Source organism: Phyllostomus hastatus, unplaced genomic scaffold (assembly GCF_019186645.2).
Source record: "Phyllostomus hastatus isolate PE091 unplaced genomic scaffold, TTU_PhHast_1.1 phas_contig_196, whole genome shotgun sequence".
NCBI classification, from domain to species: domain Eukaryota; kingdom Metazoa; phylum Chordata; class Mammalia; order Chiroptera; family Phyllostomidae; genus Phyllostomus; species Phyllostomus hastatus.
In genome coordinates, this window is record NW_025333709.1 from 20,164,695 (window position 1) to 20,176,079 (window position 11,385).

At 33.6% G+C, this 11,385-nt stretch overlaps 1 non-coding gene across 1 annotated transcript; it reads right to left on the reverse strand.

The window, feature by feature from the left end:
* Window positions 1-1,717: 1,717 nt before the first annotated feature.
* On the reverse strand, window positions 1,718-1,841 carry LOC123816005. Its single transcript, XR_006785216.1, has one exon. It is a non-coding gene; the product is annotated as a small nucleolar RNA SNORA40 (small nucleolar RNA).
* Window positions 1,842-11,385: the final 9,544 nt, after the last annotated feature.

Consider the following 11,385-nt stretch of genomic DNA (forward strand, 5'->3'; position numbering starts at 1 on the left):
CAAAGGGGGTCAAATGCATGATGATGGGCAGAGATATGACACTGGGTGGTGGGTACACAATATAATACACAGAGGACATATGATAGGATTGTGCACTTGAAACCTATATAGTTTCATTAAACAATGTCACCTCAGTATTTATTAAAAGCCTCCAGATTGCACTGGCTGGTGTAGCTCAGTGGATTGAGCACGGGCTGCAAACCAAAATGTTGCAGGTTCAATTCCCAGTCAGGGTACGTGCCTGGGTTGCAGGCCATGACTCCCTGCAACCGCACATTGATGTTTCCCTCTCTCTCTCTTTCTCTCACCCTTCCCTCTCTAAAAAATAAATAAATAAAATCTTTTTAAAAAGCCTCCAGATTATTCTATTTCCTCATACTCAACTCATCCCTAGACACCTACAACTTCCCAGATATTGCAAAATACAGTGCAGTCATTACTGTGTTCAAATTCTTTATTTAAAAAATTTATAATAATAATAAAATGGTGTTTTATGTCGCTAAGTGTGAAAAGTATATTATGCATCAATAGATAACAGAAATAATAGCAAATGAAAATGTTTTATTTCTCCACAATTTGGCAAATTTTTCCTGAAAGGAAAAAAAGAAAATGTGACATTATGGAAACCTGAGTGCCATTTAATAATTGTGCTCTTTAGCAATGATTAACTATGAAAACATAGATAATATTCTCATATCATGAGATTTCATGGAAGATTAAATGAAATGACACAATTAAAGTATCTAACACAAGCATGTGTAAATAGAATCTGTGAGGTTTTTTACTTATTATAAAATATATTTTACTCTTCCTTTTTAAAGAAATAGCATTGCTCCATGAGAGATGTTTAAACTATATAAATTAGAACTAAATAATTAGTGTATGGAAGTCAAAATTTCACTGAACAGGAAGTATCTATGCAGCGCTATAGAGAAAAAATAAAAATTTCAATTTAGTTTAACAAATATGTGGCTACATAATCGGGAGGAATATATAGTTTGGGATGCAAAAGTGAATAAAAAGCCGCTTTTCTGGTCCCCATGAAAGTGATAGTATTGCAAACAGTTTATCCCATGTTGAATGTTAAAGAGAAGTCCACATTGCTATGGAAATATATAACAGCAAAAATTATGCTAGTCTGAGATCACAAAAGGCCTTCTTGAAAAATTAGTAATTGAGTTGATTTGGAAGGTGAATAGATGATAGCAAACATATATATTGGAAGAGTGTTCCAAGAAGAAGACAGAACAAGGGGGAAAGCCCTGAAGAGAGAGAATGTGTGGAGTAGCTTAGAGAAATGGAGAGAGGACGACTGTCACTGGGTCATGTTGACCAGTAAAGGCATGTGACGGGGAGGGAGGCAGAGGCCACGTGATAAAAGGCATTTAATGTGGGAAGTTCTCTTCGGGGCAATGGGAAGTCATTAGGAAAGGTGGTGAGCCAGGAAATGACTTCAGACTTTTGTTTTACAGTATTAGCTAAAGGGATTGATACTATTCTCTAGGGTAGAAATCTTGGTAATCATCATACTTTTTTTTTTCTTTTTGGTGTTCTTCATGTGGTCTCATTCAAAAAGTTGCTCTTCTACAATTGCACAATAGACATAGAATATTGGTTTTGTGACTCATGCTCTTAAGCCCCAACTAAGAGCTTAAAAAGTATAAAACCAGTTTATCACACACATTTCAACTAGTCACACTATTTTTAGATTTTTTGTCATGTTTCTTCTTATATGTATCAAAACTCATACTGAACAATGAGTTCTGTGTTGCAAAAGATTTCTTCTTCACACCTGTATGTAGTCTTTGCCCACATATTAAATGAAAATGAACACAAGTGCTACCAGTCACGCTTTTTAAATATATTACTATGTTGTTTCATGATTTTAAATAAAAACTTAATACAATGTGAGATAAACCTGTACTCTAAAACTATGTCATGAATATAGCAGGAAACTCCATGAGAATATTATATTCAAAGAGATGATGGTCATGATTTTTTAAAAAGTAGTGCATAAGTTCACATGACAATTACTTTGAAAAAGAAAACATTCAACTAAAAACATATGTTACAGTATAAGTTCTCATAGTGCTTTCAGTCAAATCTGAAAGTTTCTCAGTCTCGAGTGTTACCTAGCAAAAACTCCACTATTGGATGTCAGCATGACTGCAGACTTCACATAAATCTTACTTCTTTGCTTCTTAATAGGTGCCTCCTGGACCCACAAAATAATAAGCAGCCATTGCATATCCAGGGTGCTGATATTCTACCTACCTCTTTCTGACCCCATCCCTAGAACTTATTTATACTCCTGGTACACTTCCTGTGAGTACAATATTTCTTCCTGAAAATAAAACAACAGTAGCAAAAAACAAACAAAAAAACCCACCCACTTACTCCTTACTCTCCTGGCTCTGTTCCCTCTCTTGTCAATTGAATTGGCTGGTTGTCAGTTCACAAGAGCCTGATAAACTAACACAGTACTTGGAACTATGATATGAGACTGTTGCCCCAGTGCCTGTCGCCAGTTATTTCCTCCATCTTCTGTTTTACCTTATTCTGACATTATCTTTTCTTTTCAGCACACTTACTACTAAACTCCACTAGAATTAGTGCAGAAGCTATAAATAACATAAACATATTAGCTATGTGACTTAAATGAATGTTAAGTACATTCTACATGTATAAATATTGGCATATAGTATAGCATCCAAGGACACACTCTTACGGGAAGATTAAAATACCTTTGATATGTGAGAACTTGTTATGAAAATTAAATCCTCCACCTACATGAAAAAGTAACATTTACCAGAAAATATTCAAGTTGTTTCCTCAGAGGAATGTCTTATACTACTATCATGAGAGTTGGATGTCAGGAGCTATTTAATTATCTCATACTTTTAGTCAGAATTATATCCTTTGCTGAGGGAGTAGAAATTAAGGTCTTAAGTCTGGATATAAATCTGAAAATAAAAGGTCAAGTCAGCAATAAGAGATTGTACATATAACTGAAAATATTATATAGTTTTAAAAATTACATTGTTTTAGATTTGGCTTTATATCCAATTAATTTTGCTGTATTCTGGGTCATTTTATATCTAATAATAAATGAAAAAAGTGTTTTTCAAATGCTAAAGTTTTAAGGAGTATTAGAACTTTGGGCTCTTATTTAAAAAGAAAAATGTATCTTTCTAAGTAATTTTGCACTTTTTAAAGGATAATAATTGGGAATGAACATCCTTTGTATTTAGGTAAGTGCCATTCGATACACTTATAAATGATGGCATTAATAATATAAAAATAATAAAAACCTGAATGATTGGGGAAATAAGGTGGCAAAAGGTTAGTAGTAATTTGTGCATTAAAATCAAAAGATGACAGTTGGGTAAAACAAAAAAGTCATGTATCTTATCTGTCTAGGGAAATTATATAATCTAGTTCTTTTTTAAAAGCATTATGTGCACTTAATATATCATGGGTGTTTCTGAACTAACAGATTATTTTCACAAAATGAATATGAGGGTTTATATTGATCTTAGTACTGTTAATTATTTAACCATGGAGTAATGTTTTAAATTTAAAAATGTAGAACATATCAAAATGTATTTGCTTGTCTACCAGAGAGTTTTCTTGGAGAAGAAAATACCTGGGGAAGCCAATTTGTTATAGAAGCTGAGACCTGAGGTCACGATTTGGAAGGAGAAAGCAAACAATCTTCCTGAATTTTTCTGCATAAAAAAATAAACATAGAAGTTCCTCTTCTGGAACAGCTATGTAAAGAACTCTGTGTATCTGCTCCTTTATGAAACTGGTGAAAATTATAGAACAGCCAGCCATCTAGGTCTTTTGAAATGGTCATAATAGTATATAGAAAATGAAGAAACATTTGTTGAAGAAAATCTACTGAAATTCAGTGAGAAGAGTGAGAGTCTTTTACATTTGAACCATGATTCATTCTTATGTCTATTTCTCTCTGCCTATTTTGACAAACACTCCACTTAAGATGGATACAATCAACAACACAGGACTTCTGCTAGGTCTCAGTTCAGGGCTATAGCGTATTTCTAGGAGCAAGAGGACTTCAGAATTTCTCATCCAATCCCCCACATACCTGCCCTGAGATTAAGCTCCTAGCAAGTGTGGCCAAGCAGACAGAGTTCATTTTTTTCTACCAGGCCCACTCATGGGGACCTCTACCTTGGATTGAGCACACTGAGCCTTAATTGTTTTCAATTCAGCTTGTTTTAAGGCACAGTTCTGATACAATGAGAAGCAAGCTGAGAATCTGAGAGACTAGACCCACAACTCCCCAGTGCCCAGACCCCAAAGCAGGCATGTCACTCAAGAGAAGCATGTTACTGGTTTCCACCCTGAGCAACAGAGCTAACGTTCAGAGGTTTTACCAATTAGGAGAAACAACTATATGACACAGAGCTCCAACGCTCTTCCCAAGGAAATAGTTTGGGGAAGTTCAAGTATAAGAGCATTCTCAAAAACAATGAAGGTGTGGTAAAAAGCAAATAGGAAGAAATACTTCATTAAATATATAAACTGAGTCTCAGGTCAGCTAATTTACCAGAGAAAATCAAGGAAACAGACAAAGAAGAATAGTCCTCCTAGAGTCAAAACAAATCTCTGACAATGATCTCAATAACTACTAACCGTGCAAAGGATCCAAAATTAAATGAGTTTGGTATTTGAAGCAGTGTATGACCCTGGGCATGGTTTAAAATGATAGAACAGTCAGTGAGCAATTAGGGAAGTATATCATCTGGGTGTTATCAAGGAGTGAGACAACTTTATGTTTTCAGGCTGCAATGAAATAAGAAAACAATAACAGAAATTGTGAGAAACTCATAAATATGCAGACATTAAACAACATACTTTAAATAACCAATAAATCAAAGAAGAAATAAAAGAAGTTAGAAAATATTTTGAGTAGAAAGAGAAAATATGCAGAGTCTCTTATGGGATACAACAAAAACAATGCTTAAAGGGAAATGTGCCATAGTAAGTGCATACATCAAGATAGAATTTAAAAAGAAGAAAGATCTCAAAGAAACGATCTAACCTGTCCAGTTAAAGTGCTGGAAAAAGAAGAGTAAGTTAAAACAAGGCAAATAGAAGGAAGACAGTAATGAAATTAAAGCAAATTATTAATCAGAAATGAAATTAGATAATACTTCTTTAGAGGAACAAAGTAGGAAATTTACAGAGATAAAAAGGATTATAAAGAAACATAAACAATTGTATACTAATAGTCATTAGATGAAGTAGACAAATTCCTAGAAATATACAACCTACGAAAAAATGAATCAAAGAGAAATATAAAGACTGAATAAAACTAAAAAGAGATTAAATTAGTAATTAAAAAACAATCCTCCCTCAAATTCCAGCCCGAAGTGATTCATTGTTGAATTCTAAGCAAATATTTAATTTTGAATTAATAAAATTCTTCACAAACTGTTCCAAAAAATAGCATGTCCTAGCACATTCTATGAGGTCAGTATTTACTCTGATACCAAAACCAGACACAATCATCACAAGAAATAAAAAAAAAACCTAAAGACCAGTATCTTATAAATATAGATTGAAAATATCATCAACAAAATATCAGCAAATAGAACCCTGCAGTATATAAAAAATATTACATAGTATCACCACAGAAATCCCCTTCTAATGTGATATTCAGTGGAGCCAGTGGAGTGTGATTCCAGCCCAAGAGAGCTGTGGAGGTGAACTGCAGTTCTAGTGGGTCCACAGGGTGAAACATCAAGCCAAAGACTTTTGTTGAGCCTTAGAGTTTAAGGCTGTTTATCCCATTAGGTTATGGGCCTACCTGGAACCTTTCATTCCTTATTTCTTTCCTATTTCTCCACTGCTATCCCAACATTGTCTTTTGAAAGCACATTTGTTTGGTTTCCCAGGTCCACAGTTGGAGGGAAATTTTGCCTCAGGATTAAACACAGTTTGAGTCTCATCCATATCTGATTCAGATGATTGTTAGATGAGACTCTGGACTTTCGATTTTTGAGTTGATGCTGGAACAGGTGAAGACTTGGGTCTCCTCAGATGGATTAAATATATATTGCATGTGAGAAGAATGTTGTTATGGTCTGAAAGTTTGTATACCCTCAATTCTCATTCATATGTTGAAATTCTAATCCCTAAATATGATGGTAGGTTTTTTGAAAGTTAATTAGGTCATGAGAGTTGAGCTCTCTTGAATGGGATTAATGCTTATAAGGGAGATTCCACAGAGCTCTGTAGCTCTTTTCACCATATGAAGATACAATGATAAGACTATGACCCAAAAGAGTGCCCACTCTCCATCTGACCATGCTGGCACTCTGTTGTCAGACTTCCAGTATCCAGAACTATGAGAAATAAATTTCTGTTGTTTATGAGTTACCCAGTCTGTGGTTCTTTGTTATAAGAGCCCTAATGGACTGATAGACATTAATTTGGCAGGAGATAGGGAGGCAATAGAATGGAGTGTTATACACTAAATGTTATTGTTTCCCACCTACATTAATATGTTGAAATTTAATCCCCAATGTGATGCTTTTTGGGTTTGAAACCTATAGGAGATGATTAGGTCATAAGGGAGGAGGCCTCACGAATGGGGTTACTTTATAAAAGAGACCCCGGAGAGCTCCCTTTTCCCTTCTGCCATGTGAGGACTCAGTGAAAAGATGACCATCCACGAACAGGCCCTTGTCAGACTCTGAATCCACCAATAACTTGATCTTGAATTTCCCAACCTCCAGAACTGTGGGAAATAAATCTGTGCTGTTTATAAGCCATCCAGTCCATGAAATTTTTGTTAGAGCAACCTAAATGGATGAATGTGCCCTAAAATCAGGAACAACAAATGTATGCTTACTCTTGCCATTTCTATTTAATACAGTTCTAGAAGTTTTAGTCTGTACAATAAAGAAGTAAAATAAAATATAGTTACATTGTAAAGAAAGAAGTAAATATATCAATTTATAATGAAATCAATCTTAATATAGATAATCTTTAAAATAACTGAAAACTGCTATTATAACTCAAAAATGAGTTCAGCAAGTTTGCAAGATACATAATCATCGATATATAAAAATCAATTGTATGTGTATATACATTTAGCAAACAATCTGAAAATAAAATTAAGGAAACATTTTCATGTAGTTTCAAAAAAAATAAAATATCTATGAATAAATTTAGCAAAAAGTGTCCAAGCCTTATCCTCTGAATATGAAAATGTTGTTGAGAAAAATAAAAGAAAATATAAATATGTGGAAATCACATTATCGTGGATAAAAATCTGTAATCTGATTAATGTGGAAATACTCCCCTAGTGATAGATTTATTCAACTCAATCCTTGTCAGAAACTCAGATAACATTTTAAATAGATACTGACTAGCTGATTCTAAAATTCATATGGAAACTCAAGGGATCAAACATAGCTAAAATAATATTTTAAAAAAACAATGTGTTTGAAGAAGTCACACTTTTTAATTTTAAAACTTAATACAAAAGAACAGTAATCAACACAGTGTGGTACTGGCATAAGACCAATAAATATACTTGAAAGCCCACAAATGCATGCATATATTTCAGGTGAATTGATTTCTGACAAGAGTGCCAAGATCAGTCAATGAGGAAAGAATAGTATTTTCAGCAAATTGTTGAAAACTAACTGCTGCCAGATGCGAACGAATGAAATTGAATCCCTACTGCACACTAACTAAATATAGACTGAAGACCCTTAGTAGAAAACGTAGGCATAAAACTTTATGAGTTTGCATTTGGCAAGTGCACACTATGCAAGCCCTACAGGGACACTCATCTAGGATCCATCTGCTAACCACAGTAGAGCCTCGCCCTTCTTTTACACTCACAAGCTGTTTTCAGATTTGCCTGGAATCCTTTGCCCCTCTCCCCAGAAAACATCGTGTCAGAAATAAATGTTTTCATACTCTCCTGGGGAGCATACACTTGTATGAGATCATCAGAACTGGCATTCATATCGAATTTTAGGTGGTAAGTTCATCTTCTTCAGTGACCACGACAGTCGGTTCAGGGGAAAGTATGTTAATCAGTGAGAAGAAGCCAATAGATGATTATTTCTGAGTCAGGATGTTGGGATGAAACTGAACACAGCAACTTGATCCAGAAAGTGACCATGAAAAATGTTAGAACACAAAGATATGCAGAAGTCCTGCAATGGGCATTTGATCTCCCAAGCAATATATTGCACTACCAGAGGGTAATAAATACAATTTTATTTAAACCACAGGTAGGATAAGCACATGTGGCAATGACCTTACCTTAGTTTATGTTGGATGGTAATCCATAAGTCCGAAGGGTAGGTGTGCATATATAGTTTTTTCTACCACCATCCTGAATATACAGCTCTTTATGTCTTGAGTCCTTACAGCCATTCTTACAATTCTTATCAATCCAAGATTAATACAAGCCACCTAAATTTAAGAAATCTTCCTCCTTAACTAGATTTAAATGAAAATAAAGCATATCTCGAACTTTATTTATTTTCAAAACATTCTAAAAATATTCAGGCTATGTTTCAAATTAATAAAACTTTTAATCTCATTAATTTAAAATGAGGTAGAAACTTAAGTTAGTTAAGAAAGAAAGAAATGAAAAGGAATAAAAGTTGGATAAAAGCCTGGAGGGAAGAAGGGAGAAATTGATAGAAGAAAGGAAGGGACTTCAAATGAATAAAAGAAACAAAATCATGAAAGTAATTAATTGAACTAATTCGAAAATACATCTGCTCTTTCATTCAGAGACCAAGCCCTTTAAAATGATTAATTATCGTGGAGTGCTGTAGGCTATTGCATAACTATTGATTTAATGAATACTGTTGATTGTATTTTTTCAAAAGTTAGAGTTGCTAGGAGTGTAAGAAGTTCAAAAGCATAAAGTTCATTTTCTTGCCCTTGGGCAGAATACACCAGTCACTCAGAAACCAAATAGTTTAACACATTTTTTAATGCCTAGAGAAGGAAATCATGGAACTTCCTTCAAAATCATATCTTAACCTCTCAAAGAACACTTTCTCATAAGCAAAACTTTTACCGACTCACACAAATAGCTCATTATGTTGAAAAGATAATGATATTCTGGTTTTAAGATATGGATAAAAGAGAGAATTAAGAAGGGGACTGGGCTATGTGGTAGAGACATCTTTAAGATGTAAAAATTTAACAGAAAAAATATTTTACATTATGAGTGAAGTAATGCTATGGTGTAATGTTCTGTTATGTAATATGTTATGTATGTGATATATAATATATCCATGTTATATATTATATAATGTATCATATATAGTATGACATTATGGTATAATGTTATAAAAGATATTATGGATTTCCAAAGTAATAAAGGTAATATTTATTACTTTGACTGACTCCAAGCAAAACAATCACTGCTCAATGAAATAATAAAAATATATTTTGGGCAATTAAGAAAAAAATATTCCTACAAATTCTTAATTCTTACTTACAGTATAAAACCCAAATATTTACAAAGATATTTGGGTGATTTACTTATATAAATGCATATATATAAAGTTTGAGAATGACCAAACAGCTGCTCCAACTGTTTAGTTATACCAAAAATCTGGTACACATAGAAAATTTATACCTATTTTTCTACTAACATGTGGCCATTAAAGAAAGAATATGGAATTGTGATATGCACAAGGAAATACTAAAACTTTAATGTCTTGTGTAACAGATATGAAGCGCTACTATCATTGAGAGGAGGCTTTATTCAATATAACTCATAAGAATTCTAAACAGGCCTGTAAAATATGTTTCTGCTTTACTTTTTAGGTTGTCAACCTTACTGTTTCTATGAATAAAGACATTAATTGGATGACAGCCTGAATCTAGGCCTCTTTCACATAATATCTTAAACAAATTACTATTGCAATAATTTTTATGTAACAAATATTGTCATTGTTTTGAGTGAAATAGTTTTTTTTCATTCCATTAAAACTTTTAGTTCAAGCTACAGTTTTAAAATTTAATAGAGTTGCTCTTATATGAATATTTATTGATAGAAAAATATAGTTCCTTACAAAGATTTCTCCTTTTAACTAATTTAAAAAGTAAAATGCTAGACCACAATTCATCGAACTACATAGAACTGAAAGAGAATTACGACATAGAGCTGCAGTGTTGTAGAATTGCAATAACCTACGTAATTGTGTCATAGTGCTAGTGTTTCCTTACCAATTTTTATTTCAACAAAAAGGACAGGCCATTGCAAGTAAATATGTTTGTGATTGACTTCAAAGCTGTCTTGTAATCAGAGGAATTATCCTATTTATTATTATCTGACATACAAATGTACTTTCCAGTTTAATAAAATTATGTAGGCATTGTACGTTTACCTGATTGAAAACAATTCCAGATTTTATTAAGACAAACTTATTTTTCCAATAACATTTAAAATTTAAGACACCTTGTACTTCTTCATTTTTGAATAAAATGTAATATTTCACATTATTCTGGAATTGTAAATATTACATGTCTAGTGTTCACTGAATCATCCACTGAGTTTATATGAGCCTTTAACCAATTTTTGACCTCAACTTCTCTGTGATTCTACACTTACCCACTTTGTGGTTGCTTTTATAGTATTTTAAATAATAGATGATCACTATGACCAATTCCATAAATATATTTGCTTTCTTAGATACAATATTAAATTTTCAAAGAAAATTGATAATTTTGTCAAATTGCCCATTTTGCCCAAGGCATGATTTATCCTAAGGAGGTAAAGTCTTCACTCCTTTCAGTACATTCTTTTTAAAACTTTCTCAGACTGGTCAATAATCTCAATAAAATGCATTTATTCATTATTAAAATAATAGTCATGATGTAGTATAAAAAGACAAAAATGTAGGAGACCGTTCTGCATGGCATGGGCCCAGTTCCCATTCAGAGATGCACAGGACTCACACCCACGGATAGGTTCTCCCATGGGGAATCAGGCCTGCAATGTACCTAGGCCACTATGAGTCTTGCTTTTTGCTAAAACTCCCTCACCATGAATTGAGGACATTTACTGCAAAGTAACTTCCTAAAATCCATGCTAAACCTTCCAAGGATGAGTGTAACCAGTTCAACCACTTTTGCCTCTTCATTTGCAAATATCCCTCTTCTGTGATGTGATTAGCAGCATTGGCTCCTTTGTTTTCTGGAAAAGGTAACCACCTAAAGCAAATCTGTGCATAGTAAATGAGGACCATCATGTAAAGAGTGGAGAAACCCAATAAAGGCCTGTCATGGCAGAGGCCATGGCTTTTGCTTCCCTTGAGAGAAAAAAACATGCTTCCCTTTCCCTCCACTGGTCTCGGTAGTCTG